Source organism: Antechinus flavipes, chromosome 2 (genome assembly GCF_016432865.1).
Source record: "Antechinus flavipes isolate AdamAnt ecotype Samford, QLD, Australia chromosome 2, AdamAnt_v2, whole genome shotgun sequence".
Lineage (NCBI taxonomy): Eukaryota > Metazoa > Chordata > Mammalia > Dasyuromorphia > Dasyuridae > Antechinus > Antechinus flavipes.
The window spans coordinates 673,720,877-673,748,653 of NC_067399.1; the positions used below are offsets into that span (position 1 = coordinate 673,720,877).

Here is a 27,777-nt window from a genome sequence, read left to right on the forward strand (position 1 = left end):
ACTCTGTGCCAGACGAAGCGTCGGGCTCCGGGTTCACAGAACCAGTCAGTATCTGAGGCAGGATCCAAACCCAGGTCCCCGGGCCCAAGTCCATGGCTCAGCTCGTGCTTGTTGTCCCCGCCTTTTTGCTGAATGAGCCCTCGGTGGAGACCAGCATTTCCGCAGAGCGCGGCCCGTTTGTAGCCACTCTGGACCGCAGCTCTTGCCCTCTTTTCTGTCACGGAGCCGTCGGTTCCCGGCGGCAATTTGAACCCTGCTTCCTGTCTAGCTTCTGCCCCCACCCCCTTCTCAGAAAACACCTGGAAGTCCATCCAATACATAGGGTCACAGAGAGAACCAATTCTATTGAAACAGTGGGATCCGAGTTTAAAATTAATTTTAGAAAATAGTCCAGGTTAAGAAGTCCCCAGACAACGCCACCCGCTCCAGCTCCTTGCTGGGGTCCCATGGCATCGTGGGCCAAGCCCGGGGGAGGTGGGAGCCAGCCCTCCCACGCACATTCCGAAGCGGGGGCTCGGTCTCGCAGCCTCAGAGCTCACGCTGCCACAGGAGGATGATCTAGACCCAGCAGGAGCCCGCTGGCCAAGGAGGCTGGCGGCCAGTCCGGAGACTTTGGCAAAGAGCTCCCAGGACCCCCAGGAAGCTTCCTGCAGGCTGCGTTTTGCACCTTCTTGCCAAGGTGAGCTGTTCTTTGTTGCCTCCAGAGTTCTTTCTTCCCAAGGGACTGGAATGATTTGACCTAAAGGACAAAATCTGGCCCTCAGTGGACCATTGTACCGGAGACAAGATGGCAGCCACCACACTTAATCACCTTCCTTAGAGAAGACACAGAGCTCCGGCCTCCTCCTACTACAGAGGGAGTGAACTGAATGGGAACTGACTGGCCTGGAACTCAGCCTTCCGTGAACTGCGTTTTCTCCCCTCGCGGCCCCTCTGCCTCCTGGGCACCTGGGAAACCATCTTGCTGTTTCCCAAGGGGATGACCCCTTCCCTGCCATCTCTGCGAGAGCTCGCCATTGTTCTGAGTTTATTTTCAGTCTACAAGCCCAGCAGGAGCAGATGGAACTAAAAAATCACGAGGGCCCTCTCCCGTCCCAGCAGTCCACAGCCAGATGCCCCGATAGCTGACATCTGCATTCTCCCCTGCTAGCAACAAGCCGTGGATCGCTCGCTCTGCACGTGAGGCTGCGAGAAATGGGCCTGCCAACCAGTGACCCCCCCCAAAAAAAAGCCTGTTCCTGTTTCCAGGAAGGATAATTTCACATGGGTTTAAAACAATGGAAGCCGCGACTTCAACAACATGAACACAAAGAACAGCTGGACCAAATCAAACACTATGGAACCCAAATAACACATCGTGATGTCGGTAAACAGAAGAAAGCCACGTACTCCCATCTCTTCCTGGAAAGGTGGGGACTCTGGAATGACAATATGCTTGTGCTGCCAGATGCGGTCGGTTTGGTCACTGATGGGAGGCTAGGTGGAGGCTGATCTAAGCAGAGTTGTCGCCTCCATTACAATACGCAGGAGGAAAGTCTGAGGTTTCCCTTTGCACTTAATTATCATCATTCCATGTGCTAATAGGAAACAATAATAAATGCTTGTTGACTGACTTAGAGTGTCTAAAAGCCTGGAGAGAAGCTCTAATCTCAATCCTGGACAAGTCCCTCAACCTCTACTTGCCTCAGTTTCTTAGCCTATAAAACGAGGCTAATATAATATAATAATATAATAATATAATAATTATAATAATATAATATAATAAGAGTATCTGCCTCCCAGCTTTCTCTCTATCATGAGATAATACAGGTAAAGTGCTATATAGATGTTCATTGTTGGTACAACCATAAATCCCAAGGAGATTCCCACTTAAAGACTGGAAAAGAGGCGGCCAAACCACTTGCTCATGACATCGTAGCAAAGCTCAAAGCAAAATCCTCTTTGTGCTCCTCTATGTGGATATTATCTCACTCACTATAAACAAACTATGTGGGGACTGTAACGTTCGTCTTATAACCCAAGAGCCCTGTGCTGGGGACAAAAGAGCACTAACTATCCGCAGGCCAAGGAACGAGGGCCAGATCTTGACCGCTCTCTGCCACCTAAAGGATCTTGGGAAAGTCACCCCGAGTCTGAATTCTTCATCCATGAACGGGACAGAGTCGGAATCGCTTTCGTTTCTCCTCTTTTGTTTCTGTTTCCCCAAAATGAGGAGGTTGGACCGGCAGGTCTCCGAGTTATCTTGCAGCTCCGAGGCTGACAACTTGACGCAACTCTGCCTCATTAAAATCCAATCCAAGACATCCATCATGACATCATCGGTTCTCTTCACCAAACCAAGGTCGAACAGCAACGGGAGAAATTTATGATCTGTCGCAACCCAGCTTCCCAGAACTAGTTCTCTAGGAACTGATCTCATGCTTGCAGTCCACAGGTAGTCACACCCACTCTGGCTGGCCTGCTATTGGCTACAGATTACACCATCTATTTACAACACACTGCGCCGGGGGAAGAACAAAGATCAACTATTGGAGGATCCGGTCCAACTCCTCCATTTTACAAATAAAGAAACTGAGACCCAGGGAAATGAGGTCGTGTAGGAAGGAAGTGCTGCAGATAAAATCTGAACCCAGATTCTCGAACTCCGTGTCAGTGCTCATTTCCAAAAAGTCTTTCCTAACGTGCGGCTCCACTAGACACAGAAGGGCCACTGTCGGTCACTGGTTTCCTCTGAGACATCAGCTTCTATCGCTCCCACTGGTCCCACTCATCGGAGCGCTTCTCTTTCCTCTCAGGTTGAGTAAGCTTCCCTATCGCTCAGGATGAAAGGCTCCAGAGCGCCAGCTCCCCTGAATTCAACAGCTACGAAAACCCCTCTTTTGGAACAAGAAAGTTTTAATGACGTCAGTTAGAAGGGAAGTAAAGGAGGATCTAAATTGTCCACCTCAACAGTTCCTTGCAAGAGAGGGACTGAGAGTGAGGTGCAAAGAGAGACTGGCTCAGGAGCTGGAGGCCTAAATATGGACTCTGGCACATATTCAGTGGCAAAAGATGGGGGATGGGGAGAGGAATAAGGGGGAAGGGAGAAGGCCCTTCTACGGTCAGCGCCCCGGCCTTGACATCTGTAAAGCAAATAGTAGCTGTCAGTTCTCCCAGGATCACTGTGATTAAAGTTGGCCATGACACTCTGTAGACCTTAAAGGGCTATGGAAACAGGAGCTGTTGTCATTAATATGATAATTCCTGTTGAATACCTCATAAGGGTATTGGGAGCAGAGCAGCAGCCTCTGGCACCGGCTACAGAAGTATGACCCATTACTGGAGACCAGCTTCCTCCTTTTCTTCCTTACTTTGGAGACCAGTCTCCCTGGGCTCCTCAGGCTGGAAGAGCGATGGTCAACCACTGGCCCGGGGGGAGGTCCCTGCTGATGGCCACAAGGGCTCCGACCCGCTTCATTTCCAAGGCAGCCCGAGAACTTGTCCCCTCCCAGGGGCTCACCAGGCTCAGAGCAAACAGCCAATCAGCTTAACCTACTGCTGCTCAGAATTCTTGCACTCAGATGGTTCACTTGTCTCAATCTCCCAGAAGCAGAGATCATAGCCATGGCCACTGTAAAAGAACTACTCAAAAGAGCCAGAAACAGGATCGCGAGACCCAGAAACTTGGGATCACGGATCTAGAAAGGACCTTAGGAGCTCGCTAAAACAACCTCATTTTACAGCTAGGGAAACTGAGGCTCAGGGAGGTCCTATAGTAACAAAGGTAGGACTCTGAATCCGAATCTCCTTTTCAACTAATCCCTTCCTTTGCCCCTCATCCTTCCCTGCTGTTTCTCAGTGTTCAAATATTGTTCTCCATATTCCATTAGAAAAACAGATGGCGTTCCTCACGCAGGTCCTCCTTCCTTTGTGAAGTCTTCAGAGTCTGGCTGGCTCCAGCCTGGTGGTGTCTAGACCAAAAGTCACGTCCATGGGGGATCAAGGGAGTATAGACCCAGCTGGAAGAGAGGTCAGACTTCATCCAGTCCAATTCCCTCCATTTATAGTTAGGGAAACTAAGGCCTGGAATGGGACAGACAGGCCCAAGACCTGCCACGTGGGCAGTGCAGAGCAGGGCCCGGAACGCCGATCCTTGCCTCCATCCTGTGCCCTTTCTGCTGGTTTCCCTTTTTCTAAAAAGAAGCATTTGAACTCGGGTTTTTCCAACAGATTAAAAGTGGTTAAGCCACATGATGCTGTGGAGCTTTTGTTTAAACGGCTGCTCTTCCAAATATATGACTTAGGGAAATCCCTTAGTATTTAAAAAAAAGGAACCATGCTTAAGGTGGAGATGTAATCATTGCATGGTCACAGAACCTGAGTGCAGAACAGTCTTTGAAGAAGCCTCCAGGCTCATCTTCTACCCAAGGGATAGCTCTAGAGTGTTAAATAGCTGCCCTGGATCTAGATCTGGTTTTTCTTCAATTGGAGAAGCCTCCAAAAGTTCCCTCCTGTTCTAGAACACTGACCCTAGGTTCCAGACTGCTAAGAGGAGCTAAAAAACACAAGATCCCTTTGATGTCAACACATCCAATAGATATTATAACCCAACTGAGGAGCCAAGAAAAAAATAAATATTCACTTTAAAACTCAGGAACAGGTTCCTTTAAATACCAATCCCTCGCTCCTACCCCGACTCCACCATGTATTTAAAATATAACTACCCCCCAAAGTTTTATTTATGCGTAATCTTTGTCTGCTGCATGGAGGGTGATGAAACTTTGCCAGTGAAAATCTGGGGTACATCTGGAAGGTCACAGGTACAAAGAACTCCCGGAGGAGAAAATTCCTTCTACAGGACAGATAGATACCACCTCTGAAGAACTGCTTCAATCACTGAGAGATCAAATGATCTGCCTGGAGGCATACAGGCCCCAAGGCAGCAACGGAACTCAGGATTTCCCAGTTTCTCTGCCTTCCTTCTATCCATCATTGCTGTTTGGTCACATCTAACTCTTCGTGACCCCATTTGGGGTTTTCTTGGCAAAGATACTGGAGCATTTGCCATTTCCTTCTCCAGCTCATTTTACAAATAAGGAAATTGAGGCAAACAAGATTAAATGACTTATTCAGGGTAGTAAGGGTCTGAGGTCAGATTTGAACTCAAGAAGTTGAGATTTCCTGCCTCTGGGCTGGCAGGCTATACACTGCGCCACCTAGTGGTCAGATTGTTTTTTACAACATATCGTTGTTTTATTTTTTTTTCCCATTAAGTTTTGTAATTCTTTTTTATTTTAATTAAAGTTTCTTTTTTTCACAACATATGCATGGATAATTCTGCAACATTAGCCCTTGAAAAATCTTGAGTTCCAATTTCCCCCCCTCTCCCCACCCCCTCCCTAGATGACATATGTTAAACATGGTAGAAATATAACTCATGTTGCAATTAAATTTTGAAATCGAACACGGAACAGCAATCTAAAGCTCCCTACCCATAGACTCTGGACACCGAATTCTTTGTGGGATTCTCTAATCTCCTTCACAAAATCAGGAGGTATTTCTTTTCTTTTTTTTTTTTTTAAGTAATTATTTTGGAATGAAATTTAAGTCTTCAAAACAGAACTATTCTAGGAATTAAGTATTTGGGTTAATACAACACTCTAAATCACAGAATCCTTTTCTATTTCAGCCTCTTTTGGGGCTGAAAAGTCTTTTTAAATAATAATTAGCCTGGAGAAGGACAAGCAACACCATGTTCAAACAGGGGAGGGAACACAAACTGGTAAACTGAGCCAAGGATCTGGGTTTCAAATGCTGGCAAAATTCTAGGTTTCATTGTTAAATGGATAAGTCAAAGGGAAGATCGGTAGGAGCAGATAAGGAGCGATGAAAGCAGAACCAAGAGGGAAATATTCATAATTAATTACAGCGGCACAAACAAAAACATTGCAACAAGAACTCCAGAGTCCTAGAAAAGGGATCGGGAAAAATGGTGACCTCTTCTCCAGAGGAGGAAAAACTATCCACCGCCCTGCCAGTCCCTCTCAAGTGCCCAGTGGCTGCTGGGCACTGCAGTACGGAATGCCGCCGCCCATTTCGATTATCATTTTTGCTTAACTGGTTTTCTTTATACGAGGGAGGATACTGGGCCGGGGGCATAACAGTAAAGCTTTACAAATACAGCCGCCAGTTTTCTGCCATGTTCCGTACAACATTCTGGGGATAACTGGATTTTTCTGTGCAAATTTTTCCTCTGCAATTCATTTTTTTCTTTTTTATCTGATTTTTCTCGTGTAGGCTGATCATTGTGGAAATGTGTGTAAAAGAATTGCAGATGTTTAATCTATATTGGATTACTTGCAGTCTAGGGGAGAGGGTGGGAGGAAGGGGGAAGGAAAATTGGGAACAAGATTTTGCAAGGGTGAATGTTGAAAATTATCTATGAGGATGTTTTGAAAATAAAAAGCTTTGATAATAATAATTTTTTTTAAAAAAGAAAATTATACTTGCAGTTTCAGGATCTTAATTATCAGTACAACACTCATCCAGGCTTAAAGAAGAAGCAGCCCCCCCATCCCTATCTCCAGGCGGGGAAGCGCTTCCTGACCTCAGACCACCGCCAAGGTCACAGACACAGAAACATGGCCAGCTGAGTGACCGGCAGCCGGAGGAAGAGGCGGAACCCGGACCCAGATTTTCCCATCATTCCTGCTCCTCATTTCATGAACTTGTTCCGACCAAGTAGGTTTTACCAATTCTATGAAGGCCTCAGTCCCAGGCCCCCAACTGGGGGGCCCAGACAGGACAGCAGAAGAGGGTTAAGAAGGAAATGGCGGGGGGGGGGGGGGGGGGAAGGGTCGCCCCTGTCAGACAGAGGAGCCAATAGCAGCTCTGGATTCAGCCCAGGCCTGGAACCAAAGGGTCTGGATTCAAATCCTGTCTATCACCTGGGGCCGAGCAAGGTCTGTTTCCAACTACAAAATTAAGGATAAGACCAGGTGTGGGAGGGCACTTCCTGCTCTGAAGCTGTCCCCTTATCTCTCCTCTTTTTATCTCTTCTGCTCCAAATTAGAACAAAGGGTCTAGATCAGCTTCTTTGCTTTGCTTTGACCCTGGAGGCGCTCCCTCTGCCCACCATGCTCTCATGGCCCTCAGCTTAAACCCCATCTCTACAGGGGTCTTCCCCATGGCCAACTTCTGTCCTTCTCCAATGGCCAGGGCTTTTTCCCTATAGAGGGCCTTTCCCATGGTCAAGTTCTGCCCTTCTCCAATGGCCAGGGCCTTCTCCCTACAGGGAGCAGGAGGCCTTTCCCATGGCCAAGTTCTGCCCTTCTCCAACCCCCCAGGGCCTTCTCTCTACAGGGCCCGGCCCAGGGGCGTGAGGAGACTTTAAGCGGCTTCCAGTGCAATGGAGACTGACCTCGAGGGGTCGTGTCGCCTGCCTGCAGCCTGCAGCCCCCTGCCTCGGTGTCCCTCACCGGACGGTCCCCTCAGCCTCCTCCCCACTTTCAGAACCCTCTGCCTTCGAGGGCTTTTCCCTGGATCCCAAAATGCCCAAGGACAGACGACTGGACACAAGAGAAACTGAAGACTGTTATGACTAAGAGAGGGAAGGCGTCAGCATTAAGGGAGGGCAGGAAAGGCCTCTTGCAGAACCCAGGACTTAGCAGGGACTTGAGGGGCAATCGAATATCAAAGGTAAGGAGGAAGAAAATGTCACGCGTGGAAGGGAAAGGGGAAAGCACCTTATTAAGCACCTACTGTGTGCCAGGCACTGCGCTAAGCCCTTTACAAATATCACCTCATTCGGTCCTCCCAACAATCTGGGGGGAAGCGCTGATAGGATGGCCCCAATTTACAACTGAGGAAAATGAGGCAGACAGACATAGAGTCCCTTGCCCGGATCAAACCACGAGTGAATTTAAGAGGCTGGATTTGAACCCGAGTCCTTCTGGCCCTGGGCCCCCCCACCACGGCGGGCAGCCTGTGCAAGGCCGAGACACACAAGAGGCCCATCTGGCCGGTCTGCAGAGGGGCAGCTGGGGTCGGGCTACGGAGGGGCCCCTCCCCCTGCTCAGGAAAGGACCCTCCCGAGGAAGGCCCCCCTCCACCCCGGGAGCTCAGGACCGAGGTTTCGAAAACAATACAACAAAATGCTGGGGAAAGACTCCACCCCGGCCGGGGCTTGGAACAGCACGCCTGAAACACGGCTCTTTCATCCCGGGCCAGCGGCTCCACACAATCGGCCATTGTTTCTGCCTTCCCAAGCAGCGTGTGGGAGGCCGGGGAGAACGCGGCCCGGCCCAGGCAGCCCCCCGGCCCCCAGTCCTCTCAGAAAACCGCCCCCGGACCGGCAGAGTGATGGGTGAAGGACTCCGGGCCGCTAGCATGGAGCCTGACCGTTTGTGTCATGGAGCCCTCCGCCGGCCGCCAAGAGCCCCTTTCTCGCCCCGGTAACGCAGCTGCTCCCCTTCAAGGGCGAGAAACTGGGTTCATCCCCCCTCAAGGGCAGCACTTAGGACGGGGTCTGTCAGGAACCAAGCGGGGGCGGGGCAACACGGTCTCTTCTAGCTCCGAATCTGCGACCCCCAAAGCTCCTCATCTGCAAATGGTTTATGAGCCAGGGACGGCTCCCTGAGAGATCACAGGAACAAAAACATCAAATATCACAGAAAAACTCCCGGAGGGAGCCGGGTCACAGCAGGGCCGGGCGACCCTGGGCCCAGCCCCTGCCCTCCTCCGGGCTCCTCTCTGAGGAAACTAAAGAACGCACTGAACGGGCCGCGGGCTGGAGAACCAAGAGAACAGCAGGTCCAGCCGAGCGCGCTCCGGACAGCGAGAGCTCCCGGTCACCTCGAAGATAAGCTGGGAACCACAGGAGCAAACACTCCTCCCCGGAGCCCTCGCCGGCTCACGCGCAGCGAGCCGCAGACACCGCGGGGGGAGGAACGTGGGGAACGCCGCCGCCGTGACTGTCGCAGGCACGAGGGAGACGGGCCCGGAGCTAGAACAGACAGTCATCGAGGGCAGAGTCGTCTCGGGAATCCGTTACACTTTCAAAAACGACTGAAGCCCTCCAAAAAGGGCTTGTTTATAACTGATATCCAGGAGAGCGCCGGCCAATATTTAACCATCGGCTCTCCAGAAAAAGAACCACACAACATACAGGCTTAAGTTTCCCCAGCATTATTACTGCTTTTTCCACCTCTTAAATCTGAGCGATCAGCCAAACGAGGAGTGCGTTCTTTATTTACTGATCTCCAGGTAAATGCTCCCGGTGAAAATTTAACAGCCCATTCTTGGGAATCCGTCTGAGCCGCTTCCAGCCCCAAATGTCTTAATATCAGGATGAAAAGAAAAGACATTATTATGGAACGAGCCTTTCCCAGACACCCTCGAGGGGCCTTGGGGACCGTCAAGCATCCTGACCTCAAACGGCCTCTTTTCAGAGATGAGGGAGCTCAGAAGGGCACCCACTCGCCACACCCACCACCAAGGGGCAGAGCTGAGATCATCCCAAAGCCAGGGATCTTTCCAGGCAAATCGGGGCCGCTCAAAGGCACGGGGTCGGCCCCTGAAGGGACGTCGCACCCACCGGGACACAAGGAGCGATGGCAGCCACCGCCGTCACACACAGACAGACTGAGAGACTGAGAGAAAGTGGGCCACAGGTCCTGGGAGTTCAGAGAGCCAGAATCCCAAATCAGAGAAAGCCAACAAAGACACAGGAGAACTGATTCTGATGAAGGCTCATGACAGTGAATAGGGCGGCGGGGTCTATACCTGTGATTTTGTCATATCAGAGAGCTCCCCTGTGAAAACTTGCCCCGTGGGTGCCGGTCTCCCCTTCAGCTCGCCACAGCTAGAAAGTGTCTGAGCCTGGATTTGAACTCATCAAGTTGAATATGCTGGGTCCAGCACTCTGCACTATGGCGCCACCTAGCTGCCATCAATGGAGATAGATCTACTTTTCTGGACCTTTCACACTCTTACAGCTGTCACTCCAACTCACAATCTCTTACCTCCACACCTTTGCAAAGGCTGAGCCCCCTGCCCGTATGCTCCCTCCTCACCTGGGCTCTCTTAGCATCTTTCTAAGTACGGGATGACTTCAGGTACTGGGGCCTCTCCCTCTATCTCATCTTCTTTATTTTTACACCCTGTCTCAAGATGGAATATAAGCCTTTTGAGGGCAGGGACTATTTTCTTCTTCATTTTGTATTCCCAGAACTTAGTAAACAGAAATTGCTTAATAAATGCATGTTAACTGTACACAGCAACAGCAAGATTATGTGATGATCAACTATGGCAGTTTGGTTCTTCTCGGCAGTTCAGTGATCCGAGGCAATCCCAATAAACTTTGGATGGAAAAACGCCATCCGCATCCTGAGAGAGAATTATGGAGACTAAATGCAACACATTATGTTCATTTTTTTTCCTTTTGTTTTTTTTTTCTCTCTCATGGTTTCTCCTTTTGTTCTGATTTTTCTTTCCTAACACATGATTCATAAATATGTGAAAAAAAAAAATTAATGTATAATCCTCCCAAAAATGTTTTTTGAACGTAACTAGGGAAAATAAAAATTTACAAAAATAAACAAACAAACAAACAAACAACAAACAAACAAATAAATAAATGCTTGTTAAATTGAGGGAATTTGATTGGAACTCTGTGCCCAACCCAGTTCCTGAGCCACAGGAGCTACCATTTTCCTTCCCTTGAACACATTCCAACCTTGAAGTTCAAAGGCCAAAGCACACAGAGAGCAGGAAAGGTGGGATCAGAACCCGGACGCCATGACGGGGGCTTCACAAATGTCCTTCCAATCCGGGGCAGCCTCAAAATGCAGCCATAGAATATTTTAGCTTGCTTGCTTTCTTTTATTTTCAGGTTATTGAAAAAAAATTTATTGAAAAAAAGCTTCCCTTAAAAAAAATGAACTTCATCTGGCTATAAACACATTAAAATCACTTGGGCAAAATTAACTTAATGGAACGGAAAATCATTGCGTGCCCTACTTACAAAACTTGAAAGCGATCAAAAGAATAGTTTGGTTTTCAGGGAAAAGAGGCGAGAGGGAGTAGGAAGAAGTCGGCCGGTAGACGTAGGCCAGAGTCCCCAGCTTAAGGGGAGTCCCGAATGAAGGGCGCGAAGGTTTGCCAAAAAGTCTCCAATGATCCCCTGGAAGGACTCCTTCGGGAGTCCATCGAGTCAATCCCCTTCCCTCCCTCCGACCTCGGAACGGGGGAGTAGTGACTGGAGGAGCCCAGGGGTTAGTGGGCCTGCTTGGGGATGAAGGTGTGACTTTTAAGGACTGTGAGAGGAAGAACTCCCCCGCTCGCGAGCAGGAAGAAGGAAACGTGCTTTGGCGTTTGGGGAGGAAAAAATAGCAAAAATACTTGGCGAGCAGCTCTGGCGACCCGGAGCGCAGACCCTGTCACACCCTATGTTAAAAGAGGCTTTTGTGGGTTGTCTTGGGAACCTTCCACCTTCTCCAGCATTGTTTCAGGCGGAAAACACAATCCAAGGCCAAGGTTCTAATCAGGACCTCCTGGCTTCTGGGTCTCGGCGCCCGTGTTTACTCCCAGCACCCCCCAACAATCCCGGGTCATTTAAGGACATGGGAAAGACCAGGGCGTGTTTAAGCAGGAGAAGAAGAGAATCGAGGGGATGTGAAAGGGCTTAAGTACCCCAAGATCTGGCTCGTGGCCTCCCATTCCAGTCATTGTGCTTGACCCCCAAAGCCAGAACAAGGACCAACGTCCGTCATTAGGGAAACCAACTTTAGCTTGATGTGCGAACAGCCGGAGCCGAGCCCGGGGGGACGGGGGCCCTTCTCAGAGGCCTCTGAACCCCGGCCCCTCATCGGCTTTGCACACCAGACTCGCCTCTGGTCCCGTGAGGACCCTCGAGGATTCACATGGGAAGGGAAATCGCTTCCCTGAGGCTGTGAGCCAGGACCCGACAGCCTTCCCCTCTCGCCGGCCAGAGCTGTGGGGAAAAGGTGCAGAGAACTGACTCAGGCTGTCCCAGGTGGATTTACCTGAGACTCGGTTGTGGGCTCTTCAAGCAAGAAGGGGGTCCAAAGTCTGAGGAAGAAGCCCCAGGAGTCCTGGAATCCTTCCTGACGCCCCGAGCTGCTTTTGCTGCCTTGATGAAGAATCAACCCGTCACCTACTAAATATGTTTCTATTTTTAAAATTGTAAATCTTAACTCTCAAGCATAGAATGGCTCACTAACAGTCAACAAGCACTTATTAAGCACCTACTATGTGCCGGGCACTGCGCTAAAAAGCAAAGTACAAGATGGCTCCTGCCCTTGAGGAAACCAAAATGCAAATAAATACGTGCAAAGAAGCTCCAGACAGGAGAAACAGAAAGGATTAGAGGAGAGAAGGCTCTAGATTAGGAAAGAGAGAAAAGGCTCCTTTAGAAGGTGAGATTTTAGATGGGGCTGGAAGGAAGCCAGAAGGACCATTCTAGGCGTGGAGGACAGGTAGGAAAGTGTTCATAGATCAGCCAGGAGGTCCCTGGACTGAAGAGCTGGCGGCGGTGGCAGGAGGTGCGGAAGCCCGGAGAAGGGAGTGCCGACAGCGCTTAGCCTGCAGTCAGGCCCACCGCCCAGCCCTGCTCTGGCTCCAGGAGCAGCCCCACTTTTCCTCTGACTCCTGTGTCACTCTGTGGTGGCCTCCGGGCCTTCCTGCCCTTGCGCTTTCTGCTATCCGTGCCCGCCCACACGGACCCCCTCTCCGCTGCCCTCCGGGTGACCGGGAACTCGGGTCTCGAGTCGCTGGAATGCCATGACTCGCAGCTTCCCTGAAACAAGGCTGCTCTGAAGAAGACTTTGTTTCGGGGAGAAGCGTGGGAGCCCCATGAGCCTGGCCCGGTTTCCCACAGGATGTCCAGCCCACTTGCCTTTCCTTCGAGTCTTTGGAGACATTGAGCCGCAGATCCTCCCCTACTCCTAGTGCCTTCCCATGGATGAAAACGCACTCGGCCGATGCCTCCCGGCCCTCTCTGGAGACCCCCAAAAGCTGTTCAGACGTCTCCCGTTGGCCGTCCCCTCCACAGGTCCAAAGGTCTCATCTTCCCCTCTAATCCACTTCCCCCGCTTTGCCTCCTTCCCAGTTACGGTCAAGGGGACCACGAGCATCCCAGTCACCCAGGCTCACAATCCGCAGTCATTCTAACAGCCTAACTCCTCTCACCGCCACCGGCCCGTACAATGGTCGTGCTCGATGTCTGCTGTTTCCCCCTTGCAGCCCCCTCCGAGATATGCCCCGCTCTACTGACCCGGCACCCCCCTACACAGACCCTCATCATTCACCCCGGATCCTGCGACAGCTGCTGGGGGATCTGCCTTGGGCCTCCCCCCGCTCCGGTGCATCCTCCACTCAGCCCCCAAGGAGACTTCCTAAAGTACAGCTCATATCACGCCACCCCAATAAACACCAGGCTCCCCATCTCCTCTGGGATCAAACACAAAACCTGCTGGTATTCGAATGAATGTATTCTTTTAAATATATTATTATTAATAATAATATATTATTGGTAAGCACCTACTATGTGCCAAGGACTGTGCTGGGCACCAGTAACTCAAAAACCAAGGCCCTGACTTTCTGTCATTAGAGTGTAAGCTCCCTGAGAGCTGGAACTGTCCTGTGTCTTTTGTATCCTCAGGGCTTAGGACAATGCCTAGCATATAAAAGGTGCTTAATAAATGCTTACTGAATAACTGTCAGAAAACGCAAGATGATCCATATGCTCCTCAGGGGTCCTCACAAAGTCAAGGGAAGTAGAGGTAGACCCCCGAGGACATTGGGTGGGAGAAGAGCGGCAACAGTCACACGGGATAAGCAGACACGGACAAACTACAATTTACATCCTAACATCACTGATCTGAGGTAGCGGAGAAGGTATCAGAGCAACAACAAAGTGTGTCTCATTTAACCTCCAGAAAAGGAGCACGAGAAGAACATCTTACCGAGGAGGGGCAAGGATTCCCAAGGAAAAGGACGTCCTTTTTTGGCTGCTAAAAGCGTCTGGAGTCACTTGGTTCATAAAACAGAAAACTGCTTTAAGAAATAATAGAGCTCTGAATCGATACCAAGACGGCCAGAATCGTGATGTGTCCTATTTGCTGATTCACGGCTCTATCATTCTAGGATGGAAAAAATCCTGAAAAGGAGAGATTACCGGACAGACAATCCCAGCCTGAGCTACAAATAATAACAAGAGGTCGTCCTGACCCAGATACTGCGAAGGAATGAAGATGTCGAGTAAAGTGAAGTATTCAAAGGAAACCAGACACTGGCAAAAAGCCAGCAGTCTGGGATGGGAAAGCTTGAAAATCAGCCAGCCGGCAGTCTGAGCTCCAGACCAGGGGGAGAAAATGGGCTAAGGAGGCCTGCGGGAAAGAGCCCAAGAGTAACGCCGCTGGAAATAGCATTGACGATCTCTTGCCTCGGAAGCCTCGCCCGCGTCCGAGACGTCCGCATTGGAGGAGGGAAAGAGAAAGGCCCCTTCGGGAGCCGTCTGGCGGGCGCGCAAACTGAGATAAACTTCAAGTTCTTCTGCTTTCACAGGTTCGCTGTGAGGGACGTCAGCAAACCTAGACGAGGACAGTAGGTCCTTCGTAGGACAGAGAATGATGAATGGATAGCTTAGGACAGCTACACAGACTGACAGAGCAATAAGAGTACTTGGCGTTCGGTCGTCGTCCGTTGTGTCCCCTTCTCCATGATCCCATTTGGGGTTTTTTTGGCAAGGAAACCGCCTAGGTTTGCCCCTTCTTTCTCTAGGTCATTTTACAGATGAGGAAACTGAGGTGAACATGATGAAGTGACTCGTCTACTTCACACACAACTGGTACGTGTCTGAGGCCAGATCTGAACCCAGCTCCAGGCCAGTGCTCTATTACTGACATCCCCTCTATGACACGGGGAATATAAAAGCAAGTTTAAAAAAAAGTCCCGTCTTCAAGGGACTTCCAATTCTAGCGGAGCTAAAAAAGCAGGGGAAGGGTGGGTGGTCCCTGCACAAGGACATGCTCTGACCAGTCCATCACTGGAGAAAATGGCTCCAATGAGCTCTCGGGAGCTGGCTCAGGTGCTTCTTCAAACAGAAATCCAGTCAAGAACTTAGCCAAAAGGCCAAACCTGCACAGGATTCGTCAAAGGTAAAGATGGGGTGGGGGCTTCCCGAGACACTGTAAGTAAGAGCAGGAAGCCATGCTAAGCGAAGGAGTAGGGCACTGCCTTCCTACTAAATACCCTCTCTCATCCCACCATGGCATTTTCCCATCTGAATGGTCACTCATCTGAAATCCTACCAGTCAGAGATTCAGTCCTAAGCTTTAGCCAATCCCTGCTTTAAAATACAAATACTCCAGACCAGAATGTCAGTCATTCACACTTTAGCGCGAATGAGTTTGCTCTGCTCACTTTCCTCCTTTTACTACATGGAGCTGAGGACACCGTTCCAGATTGAGCCTATAGTATATAGGTCCGACGCTGCATGGCGAGGGGGCGGGACGCAATTCCTACGTCAGAAAAACCCGAGTCCGAGTTCTGCTTCTGGTACGTACTCGCTGGGTAACCCTGGGCAAGCTGCTTAGGCCCGCGGTGTCCCAGAATAGCTGCCAATGCAAATTAACGGAGGCATTTGCCACGTCAGGGAAGTCACAAGTGTAGACCAAAAAAAATCTGCATCCGATAAGGCGAGTCACCACTCCAACACCTTCCCAGGAGAAGGGACCCGGGATGGAACAGCCTACGTGGCTTCCAGCTTTTGAGGACGAGGCCAGGAGGAAAGTCACTTCCCCCAGGTCCCGGGATAAGATAAATGGCTTTGTGGGTGGCCACGGGAGGGAGAGCCACGTCTCAAATACTCCCGCCCCCCCCCCAAAAAAAAGAGACTGAGCGTCTCGAGAATCTGCTGATGGGAGAAAGGATAATATTTAAAGCTTCTGGGGAAAAAATATCTGCCAAGCCAAGGCCTGCCCACGTCCGGCCTCCTCCTGGAGGGCTAAAGGGAGAGGAAGGGTTGCTGACCTTTCTTTGATACACGATCCCCACCCTGACTTCCTCTGTCCCTTAGCAGCAAGAACCAAAAAGAGAACGTATAAAAGGAGAGGAAAATGAAACTGCATCAAATTTGGACAAATCAAGGAAATAGTTTATCTCCTTAAAAGGAAAATCACAGAGGAAGAGGATCAACCCTGCCCCCTCCCCCACCCCAAGATCCAAACAGGAAAGTAAGAAGAGCTGAAATGGGGCAGGGAGGGTGACGGGGAGAGGGAGAGCTTAAAAGCACAGATTTTTCAAATGGGCTGATTATATTGGGGGGATTTTTTCTTTTTATTTAAATTTGTCTTGCTACCTATTTCTCATTTATATTTTTAATTCTATTTACCAATTAGCATAAAAATCAAGGCATATGGAAAAGTACTGGATTCGTTCAAATTCCGTCTCCTCAACTGTGTGACCCTGGAAAAGGTCCTGATTTCTCTGGGTTTCCAGTATATAACCCAGTTCCTGGCACACAGCAGGCGCTTCATAAATGCTGATATTCTGACTGATTCCTCATCTGTCATTGAAGAGATCACACTAGACGGTACGGAAGAATCCGAATTCAAATCCTGCCTCAGATAATCAACTTTGTAACATGGGAGAATTCCCCTGAAGTCTCTCCGGCAGTTTCCTCAGTAGAACCAGAATGCCAGAAGACATAACCTCGGAGGGCCCCTCTAGCCTTTCCAAAAGTATTCTCCTCCTCTACCCCACCCAGTGCAGAGTGCTCCAGGTAAAATCCCCGCTCTGTCCCCCAGTGCCCTGCTGCACCCCACCCCACCCCACCCTTCCGCAAAGATTGGAGGGAGGGTAATTTCCTGAACTCTTCCCTAGGACCAAGATCTTGCCATCACCAGCATTCAATTTCATTTTCTGGCTGTTCCACTGTTACCATCACCCCGTACATTATTGCCCCGGGTCAGCTTCCTTTAGTCGGCGTCAGTTTATCCAAGTCTGCTCAGCCTCTGAATTCTTCAGTCTCGTTTTCTTACAGCCAAATAACACCCCGCTATATTCATAGACCCCGTAGGCCCGCCACGCCCCAGCGGGCACCCGGGCTGTTCCCATTTGTTGCCTGGACCGGTCTTACCTCTGTTTTCTGCTGTTCACTCCAACTAAGGCTTCATCGATTCTTGGGGTATCCCCGGGTTGTCAAAAGCTTCCCAACGGACAGCAAGCCGGGAAAGAGTTACCGATCTGAAAAGAAATGGAGAGGACAAATGAATTCAAAATGGATAGCTAGCTGGGTGGAGGGTTAGACAGATAGACAGTGCAATTACTACAGGCCAGTAAAAAGAGTACTTGGCGTTCGGTCGTTGTCAGTTGTGTCCCATTCTCCATGACCCCATTTGGGGTTTTCTTGCAAATGAAGAGCCGTACCCATTAGATCGTAAGCTCCCTGGAGGCAAGGGAACTAGAACAGTGCCTGACACATAAGAGGTGCTTAATAAATGCTGACTGACTGAATTAAACCAGGACCAACCAAGGATAATAACAATGATACTATCAGAGTTCAGATTTAATAGTGATTAGGAGACACTTGACCTGCATGGTCCCAGGCCAGGTGTTATCACGTTCATTTTGCAGAGCCGGAAGCCAAGCTCAGTGGCTCGCCCACAGAACCACAGCTGGCATTTATTCCAACTGTGGTTAAGATTTGCACACTATTTTACATCTGTGATGTCATTTGAGCCTTCCTCTTGTAAGCTGGCAACACCCTCTGCTCCTAAAACGGCGCACTTGATAGGTTGTGACTGTTTTTAAGCAAATGAGTGAACGCCTAAGTTGTTCTAAGGAATAATAATCATAGCTGGAACCAAAGAGAGCTTGCCACTGTCGGTCGCTCAGATGGTGGCAACATAGGGGGAAAAAATGGAGAGATCAGAGTCCGGAAGATCTGTGTTCGCGCGCTGCCTCACACTTCCTTCCTGGATTACACTGGCCAAGCCTCAAACTTCAAGTTTCTCATCTTTAAAATGGGAATAATGTGGCAAAACCTGCCCCACCTGAGCATGATGTGAATAAAAAGGTTTGAACATCAGCTACTATTATCATCAGCACTGTAAAAAATAACTACAAGGGGCAGAGAGGTAGAGCAATAGATAATGAATGCATCAGGAGGACTTGAGTTCAAATCTAGCTTGAGAGACTTACTCCAAGCAAGTCATTTCACCACAAATGCCAAAGAAATGATAATGATGATAATTATAATAATGACAACCTGCCACTTAATATGTCAATAATTGCCTAATAGACGAGGTAACATCAGGAGGCCAGTGGGGAGCAATGGATTTGGAACCAGATGACCCGGATCCAAACCTAGCTGTGTCATACCTAAGTGATATTGAGCAAATCACCAAGCCTCAGTTTCCCCATCTGAAAAATCAGAGGAAAAGATGCCCAAAGTTGGGAACAGTCAATGGCAAAACGTGACCACTTTGTTGGAGGTGTCAGGGTCACACTGACTATTCTGGAGGGCAATGTGGAATTCCACAAAGAAAGTGACTAAATAACCATAACGGCCAACCCCGAGATCTCATTGGCAAGCAAATGCTTCAAAGAAGTCCGAGAGAAAGAGCCGTTCCCTGTACACCAAAATACTGAGAGAGAGCCTCCAGGAGTTGTTATAAGCATACAGGAAATATTAAAGCACTCTAGAAACGGGAGACTTTGGGGTGATTATAATCATCTTCTTCACCATTTAAATAATCCAGCTCACCCATACTCAGCTCCATCCAGAACCCTGGCAGCTCCCCAGAGGAGGGCAGCGGCTTCCCAAGTCGGAACCAGCTGGCCTACCCTGGGGTGGCAAGCACGGGATCAGGAGGCACCCACCTCTGACATAGACGCTAAACTTGAAGAAATGTGTTTCAATGAGGAAACATTTGCCATTCCTCAGTTAAAGACAAGTTCAGTCTTAGTTTCTTCTTTCTCTCCTAATGTTGGGAAGTGGCAGTAACTACAACTAGTTACTCGTGGTTCATCATTCGGAGAGCTGGGGAATGGGAGCGGCGCATCCAAGTAAAAAATGAAATTCTACCAAAATGCACAAATCAGAAGCCGGGTTTTCCTTCCTGTTCAGAAGCGCTTCTAGCAGGACACGATCTCCCATGTTCTGTCCTCATCTCCACCTCAGAAATCCTTGGATGCTGAGCATGCTCAGCTTAAGCATCCCCTTCAACAGGAAGCCCGTTCTGCCTTCCCTACCCTCCCTCTCCTTCTTCATCCCCTTCCGCAGGAAGTCCGTTCTACCTTCCCTACCCTTCCTCTCCTTCAGCAGGAAGCCCATTCTGCCTTCCCTACCCTTCCTCTTCTGCCTCATCCCCTTCAGCAGGAAGTCCGTTCTGCCTTCCCTACCCTTCCTCTCCTTCAGCAGGAAGCCCTTTCTGCCTTCCCTACCCTTCCTCTCCTTCCGCAGGAAGCCTGTTCTGCCTTCCCTATCCTTCTTCTCTTTCCTTATCCCCTTCCGCAGGAAGCCCGTTCTGCCTTCCCTACCCTTCCTCTCCTTCCTCATCCCCTCTCAGCATCATCTAGGCTTTCCATCTCAGAACTCTTATCCACCTGTATTTACGCACATCTGTCTGCTCCCTGAGAACGAAAGCACCTTGTGGAAAAGGACTCTCGTTTCTGTCCATGTCACTCCAACACCCAGGCAGATAGGGGATTCGTAACTGCTTGCTGATTGATTGATAATAATAAAAGAGCCAAAACATAAAAAGCAATTGAATTAACAGAGTAGAACATTAAGCTCCCGGAGAAAAGGGATTTTTCCTCTCTGCCTTTGCGAGTTAGTCGTATGGCCACGTTCAGAGACCTGTCCAAGCTCTCTGTGCTTACCCAAACTTAATCTGTGCTTTCCCAAACTTAATCTGTGCTTTAGACTTTTAGCCAATTCCGAACAGGAAGGCTCTGTTTTTAACATTTTATGTAAGAGGGAGGCTGTGGAGGTGGAAGTTGTGCTTGGAAAGACAGAAAACGAATCTTTGTTCAACGAAAACAAAATATTGAAAGGTAATTTTTTTCAAGCCCACCCTAAAGTATCTGGCAATTGCATAAACACAACGCAGACTGAGGCATCGGAAAGGTCCCCAGAGAAAGTAGCACGACTGTAAAGAACGGAAAGCACAAAGGAGACGTCAGCGATGGGATGGCAAAAACAGGTGTCCCAGGGACCCGGGTCACCCTTCCCTTTGAGAGGCAAAGGATCATGAAGCATAAATGGCTTCCATCAGTCGGGTTTTCTGGGGAACACTTTGCAGGTGACTCATCTATCAGACTTTTTAAAGAGCATTTCCAAAACTTCACGAATTTTTTCAAATGTCAATTTGAAAAATTCAAAGAAAAGGGTTGATGATAGTCATATTTACAGAGCTGTTATCACCTCAGGATGCATTTCAGAAGTGCCATTCAAATTCAGCCTCAGACACTCCTAACTGTGGGACCGTGCTCTTAACTTGTCTGTCTCAGCTTTCCTCAACTATAAATGGGATCAAAACCTCACCTACCTCCCTGGACTGCTGTGAGGATTAAATAAAATCCTATTTGTAAAGAATTTAGCACAGTGGCTGGCACACAGTAGGCATATAATAAATGCTTGTTTCCTTCCTTTAGGCATTTGTTTCATTGTACATCTTCCACCACTGCTGTGAGGATCAAATAAAATCCTATTTGTAAAGAGTGTAGCACAGTGCCTGGCACACAGTAGGCATATAATAAATGCTTGTTTCCTTCCTTTAGGCATTTGTTTCATTGTACATCTTCCACCACTGCTGTGAGGATCAAATAAAATCCTATTTGTAAAGAGTGTAGCACAGTGGCTGGCACACAGTAGGCATATAATAAATGCTTGTTTCCTTCCTTTAGGCATTTGTTTCATTGTACATCTTCCACCACTCCTTAGGGTTATGTATTCCTATAAGTAACCAATCGGGTGTTTGCCTTACCCTGAGAAGCCACTTAGAAGCGGCACCTTTGGTTTCCTCAGCTAGGGGTCAGGGATCTCATCCATGCACACTTTACTCCTGAACCACGCTTCCCAGCTGCTCTCAGCCTTCAACTTTGAGATCCTCACTCTTCGGTACCCAAGGCATCTCACCTAGGTGGACATTACCGTCTGGGTCACAACAGGATGTTTCATCACCACCCCCATCAAAAGCAAGGTAGTCTCTATCATAACTCAGTTTCTCCCCCCTCAAAAGTAAAGCAGTCTCTATCATAACTCAATTTCCCTCTTCCCCTCAAAAGCAAGGCACCTCCATCATAACTCAGTTTTTCCCCCGTCAAAAGCAAGGCAATCTCTATCATAACTCAGTTTTTCCCCCATTAAAAGCAAGGCAGCCTCCATCACAACAGTTTCTCAGGCCTCGAGGATGTCAGAGTCCCGGGGATAACAGTAGATATAAAGGGCCAGAAGGAGAAATGGCATCTGACTTCCAGGCCTGTCTGATGGAGACGTCTGGATTGAGTCAGAGCTCTGAGGACATGTGACCATCCAGCCTTGGACTCGATGTTCCTCAGAGCGGAGGGACATTCTGGTCTTGAACACCGAGGGCCCTCCCCTCCCACCAGGTTCCGCTCAGACAATGGGGCCCAGAGAACAAAGGCTGTGCCAGACAGGGAGCAGCAGCAGACAGGGCACGGCAGGAACCTTTCTGGGAACCCCCCTCCTGGAACTGCTGTAAGGAAAGAGGTCTGCAACCCAAGAAGGAAATAATGAGCACCCAAAGCCCCCCCACCATTCTACCACTGACACGGGCATAGGGCCGACCGTGTAGCTCACTGGGCAACACTAGGACAGGGCCCCCAGCAGCCCCGGGACCGAATCCCTCCTCGTATCATTGGCATTCAAAGCCTTTCCAGACTGGTCCCAGGTGCTCTTTCCAGACATTTCCCTCCACTCATGCACCTTCCCGCTCTTCCTTCCACACAGCTATCTCCCATGCCTCCCTCGAGACTACCTCTTAGAAGCCCCCATTTCTCCCGGTGCTTCCTTCCACAAATGACCTGTAGGGATCAGCTGGAGGAACTCTGACCCACCCCAGCCCATATTACTCTGAATTTATGTTGTAGCTGCAGTTTTATTTCTGCATTTGTGGGAAGACTGACTCTCCTTAATAGAATATAAGCTTGGGAAAAATAGGTGACACTGTGGACAGAACACCGGCCCTGGGTCAGAAGGACACGAGTTCAAATTTTGCCTCAGACACTTACCAGCCGTATGACCCTGTGCAAATTCCCTTAACCCCAATTACCCTGAGATAGATAGATGGGTAGAGAGGTAGTTAGATAGAGGGAGGGAAAGAAGGAGGCAGAGAGGGAGGGAGAGAGGGAGGGAGGGAGGGAGGAGGGGAGGAAGGAAGGAAGGAAGGAAGGAAGGAAGGAAGGAAGGAGGAAGGAAGGAAGGAAGGAAGGAAGGAAGGAAGGAAGGAAGGAAGGAAGGAAAGAAGGAAGGAAGGAAGGAAGGAAGGAAGAAGGAAGGAAGGAAGGAAGGAAGGAAGGAAGGAAGGAAGGAAGGAAGGAAGGAAGGGAGGGAGGGACATAGGAACTCTTTCTTTGAGCATACTTCTTAGTATGGAACAAAGTTGTTGAATTCATTGAGGAAGTTAGTTCTTCTAGGGCAGGGAATGTCCTCCTCAAGATGGAGAAAGAGACAGAAACAGAGACACAGAAGATATAGCAAGAAAAGGGAAAGATAGGGAAGGAGAGAGGAAAAGGGAGAAAGAAGCAGAAGGAAGAAGCGCTGTGTCTCATCTACACCAGGTATCTCTCCCCCTCCACTCATCCTCAGAGCATCAGTAATAAAAAGTTAGCCATTTCAAGAGCACTTTAAGATTTACAAACAGCAGGGGGCATCAGAGTGCACCAAGTGCTAGACTGAAATCGGACAAATTCAAATTTCACCTCAGACTCTTATAGACCCTGGGCAAGACATGTCAGATCCTCAGTTTTTTTATCTGTAAAATGGGGATGATTGTGTCTATATTATTCACCTCCAGGGATTGTTATAAATATACAGAAAATATTAAAGCACTCTAGAAATGGGAGATTTTGGGGTGATTATAATCATCTTCCTCACCATTTAAATAATCCAGCTTACCCATACTCAATTCCATCCAGAACGCTGGCAGCTCCCCAGAGTAGAGCAGGGACTTCCCAAGTCCGGAACCAGCTGGCCTACCTTGGGATGGCAAGCACGGGATCAGGAGGCGCCCACTTTTGACAAAGACACTAAACTTAAATGTGTTTCAAGAGATGAGGAAACATTTGACATTCCTCAGTTAAAAACAAGTTCAGTCTTAGTTCTCTTCTTTCCCTCCTAAGGTTGGACAAAAGCAGGAAAGGGGAATCACTGTTTAAAAAAAAAAAAAAAAAAAAAGCACGGAAGGAGGAACAAGAGCTACAAATACCTCCAGACTAAATGGGATGCCGGGCAGCCCTAGAAAGCTGGACACGCGGGTCTAGGAAAATAAAAGAGAAAGATAAAAAATACAAATGACTTTGGTAGACAATAAATTCATGGGGCACTTTTCCCCTTTTTTGAAAAAAAAAAAAGTAGGGGAGAAGGGAAGAATCATGGTAGAGGCTTCATCAGTCATCCAATCATGCGTGATGTACGCTGACAATCCACATCTCTGACTCTCCTCTACCTCTCCCCCGTTTCCCTAGCCACCTTCGATTCCCTCATCCCTTCCCCACGTTTTTCCAATCAAATTTATTGCTAATTCTTAAGCAAATAAGACACAGATGCAATTGGCAAAAATAAAATATAGAAGTGAATGCTTAAAACTGAAAAGCTTCTACACAGACAACATGAATGAATGCATCCAGGAGAAAAGGGGAAGACATCAAATGGGAAAAAATCTTTGTATCCAATTTCTGATAAGGAAGTGGCGTTCTACCTGTCAGATTGGCTAGAGTGACAGGGAAAGATAATGGGGAATGTTGGAGGGGATGTGGGAAAACAGGGACACTGATGCATTGTTGGTGGAATTGTGAACACATCCAGCCATTCTGGAGAGCGATTTGGAACTATGCTCAAAAAGTTATCAAACTGTGCATCCCATTTGATCCAGCAGTGTTTCTACTGGGCTTATACCCCAAAGAGATACTAAAGAAAGGAAAGGGACCTGTATGTGCCAAAATGTTTGTAGTGGCTAGAAGCTGGAAAATGAAAGGATGTCCATCCATTGGAGAATGGCTGGGTAAATTGTGGTATATGCATGTTATGGAATATTACTGTTGTGAGGAATGACCAGCAGGATGAATACAGAGAGGACTGGCGAGACTCACATGAACTGATGCTACGTGAAATGAGCAGAACCAAGAGAACATTATATACCTCAACAATGATACTGTTGGAGGATGTATTCTGATGGAAGTGGATCTCTTCGATAAAGAGAGCTAATTCAGTTTCAATGGATCAAGGATGGACAGAAGCAGCTACACCCAAAGAAAGAACACTGGGAGATGAATATAAACTGCTTGCATTTTTGTTTTTCTTTCCGGGTTATTTTTACCTTCTGAATCCAATTCTCCCCGTGCAACAAGAGAACTGTTCAGTTCTGCAAACATATATTGTATCTAGGATATACTGTAATCTATTTAACATGTAAAGGACTGCTTGCTCTCTGGGGGAGGGGGTGGAGGGAGGGAGGGGAAAAATCGGAACAGAAGTGAGTGCAAGGGATAATGTTGTTAAAAAAAAAAAATTATCCAGGCATGGGCTCTGTCAATAAAAAGTTATTTAAAAAAAAAAAAAAAAAAGGAAGTGGCGTTCTGATAAGGGTTACGGTGTGGGTGTGGGTGTATTTCTACATCTAGCAGCTATTCCCCAATTAATAATCAAAGGCCATGCAATTCTCAGAAGAACCACAAGATATTCATAGAAACACAAAAAATGCTCCAAATCATTCACCATAAGAGAAATACAAGCTTAAAAAAATCCTGAGGTCTGACTTCATCCCCTGCAAACTGGCAAAAATAACAAGAAACGGTCCATGCTGAAGGAGATGCAAAGTGATGGACATACTAACAGATTGTTGGGGAAGCTGTGAAGTGGTAAAACCATTTTGCAAAGTAATCTGGAATTACGCAAATAAAATGTGGCTCTGTCCAACAAGATGATTTTGTGATGAAGAGAGCCATCTATCCCCAGAGAGAGGACTGTGGGAATTGAGTGTGGTTCACAACTTAGCATTTTGACTCTTTTTGTTGTTGTTTTATTTTTTCTCATTTTTAAAATCTGATTTGATTTTTCTTGTGCAACAGGATAATTGTATAAACACGTAGGCATAGATTGGATTTCACATATATTTCTACCATGTTTAACATATATTGGATTACTTGCCATCTAGGGGAGGGGATAAGGGGAAAAAGGGGGAAAATGGAACATAAGATTGTGCAAGGGTTAATGTTGAAAAATTATAAAAAATAAAGTAAAAATGTCCATACACTTTGAACTAGAAACTTCCTTGCTGGGCTTACACCCCAAGGAAGTCATGAATAAGAAAACATTTCCTATAATGGCATAATATTTATAATAGCATTTTTTTTTTGATCGCTAAGAATTGGAAACAAAGACGATCCCCAACAATCGAGGAATGGGAAAACAAATTTTGGGTTTTTGTTGTTCAGTCATTCAGTGGGGTCTAACTCTACATGACCCATGGATTTTCCATGGGGTTTTCTTGGCAAAAGTGGTTTGCCATTTTCTTCTCCAGGAATAAATTATGGTTCAAGAGTGTAATGGAATCTTACTAGCTCTAAGAAATTATATGGGTGACGAATAGAGAAGCTCGGGAAGATCTCCATGAACGGATGCAGCGTCAAGAAAGAAAACATCATACAGTAACCACAACAATGTAGATGGAAGGAAGGGACAATACGCCAAAAAAATTAAAATCAAGAGGATGAGAATAAAGAGATATACAAGTCACCCATCTTTGGGGAAGATGTCTGGTCCACAAGTGTTACACGTTGGATGTGATTTCCGATTTTCTCAATGTGTCGTTCTAATCCTCGCTAAAAAAAATACTATTTGTCATATGGGATGGCTCTTGGGAAGGGGACAGGGAGGAAGAGAAGGAAAGATCTGCTTTATATTATAAGGATGCAAGAAAGAGAAAAGAACAAAAAATTTTTTTAAAGAAAAATAGCCACCAGGTGTCATCATGGAGCACAGCGTGCTGAGTCTGGAGACTGGAAGGATCATCTTCCTGAATTCAAATCCAGTCTCAGACTCTTCCTAGATGTATGAACCTAGACAAGTCACTTACCTGTTTGCCTTAGTTTCCTCATCTGTCAGATGAGCTGGAGAAAGAAATAGTCAAACCCTCTAGTATCTTTACTAAGAAAACCCCAAATCAAGTCACAAAGAGTCAGACACAACTGAAATGACTGAACAAAGGGGGAAGAGGGCAGGGAGAGACTTCCAGAATGGGGGTCTTCGTGTACCAAAAGTGAAGTCCTTGTTGAAGAGATCAGCCTTATTCTGCTCAGCATCCAAAGGACAGGAGTGGAGACATGGGGGTGGGCAAAAGGGAGAAAAAAGTAGATGAAGATTAAGTTTACGATGAGCATCACATTCTAAGGTAGACTTAAGGTCACATCATGATGATCAATCCAGTGAAGTTGACCCATTTTTACAGATGGGCAAACTGAGGCCTAGAGCAATGACATGACTTTAGACATTTAGACATTAGTCTAAATGACACTAAACTGTAGAGCTGGTATTCCAACTGGGGGCCTTCGATTCCATCATCCCATGGATGCCTACGTGTACACACACACTTCAAGGTGCTTAAGCCATGGCTACGAGCCCAACTTCTTGGGAATACTGCAAGAAGACGTTATTTCAGGCACCAAGGAGACTCGGTGCCCTCCAGAGTCTGACCCCGACTGTCTCTTCCCTCCAAGCCACCCTAGACCCAAGGGTCAGATTACCTACACCCACCTCCTCATGCTCCTTCCACGGCTCCCCACTGCTGACTGTCATTTTGTATGTACAAAGTATAATTTACTTATAAGGAACATCACTCGGGATGATAGGAAAGGAGGCGGGCCAGCCTCAAAGATGGACAGATCAAAAGCCAATCAAAGAACCAAAGGAAGTTCTCCAGAACGTTGGCTCAATCGCTTGCGGCAGATCTGTGAAAAGTCAAGCAGGGGGTGAGAATCCCACAGAAAAAGATGTGGCACCTCAGCCCCAACTAACAACTAACTAACAGCCCTAAACCTCGGGATGGTTACGCTGAAGCAATCGGTCTCACGAAAACAGCCAAAGATTTCCAAATTCTATAAAGAGGCAAGACAGAGGAAATGGGAATGCTACTACATTGTTGGTGGAGCTGGGATCCTTTGATCCCAATATTAGTGTTCTTCCCTTAGGACATTAGTCAAAGGAGGAAAAGGGCTAAAATCCTAATTCTCTCCTTTATTCGTAATGGATTAAAAAACAAGGAGGAACAGAATAAATTCCAAGAACGATAAAATTCGATAAAATCTGCAACATAATAAAATAATGATATGATCTCATTTTCTCATGAAAAGGACAAATATGAAGATTCTAAAGAAACATGTAGACATCTACAAATGTGCCTCAACCCAATTCTGCACGTGTTCCTTAAGCCCTGACTATGTGCTCGCAGCAAGAAAAGAGACAAAATAAGACGTTTCTTGTCCCCTCCATTCACCCAGTCAGTTCTCATACACGCGGCTGAAATTCGCACA

The 27,777-nt window shown here is 47.8% G+C and overlaps 1 protein-coding gene across 2 annotated transcripts in view; it reads right to left on the bottom strand.

Moving 5' to 3' along the window:
- SGMS1 (sphingomyelin synthase 1) overlaps window positions 1-27,777 on the bottom strand; it is a 187,259-nt gene that overhangs the window by 109,162 nt on the left and 50,320 nt on the right. For both annotated transcript variants that reach the window (XM_051982644.1, XM_051982642.1), the window contains one exon: window positions 17,141-17,247. The gene's annotated coding sequence lies outside the window, so the exon portion shown is untranslated. The remainder of the gene's footprint in view (window positions 1-17,140; window positions 17,248-27,777) is intronic.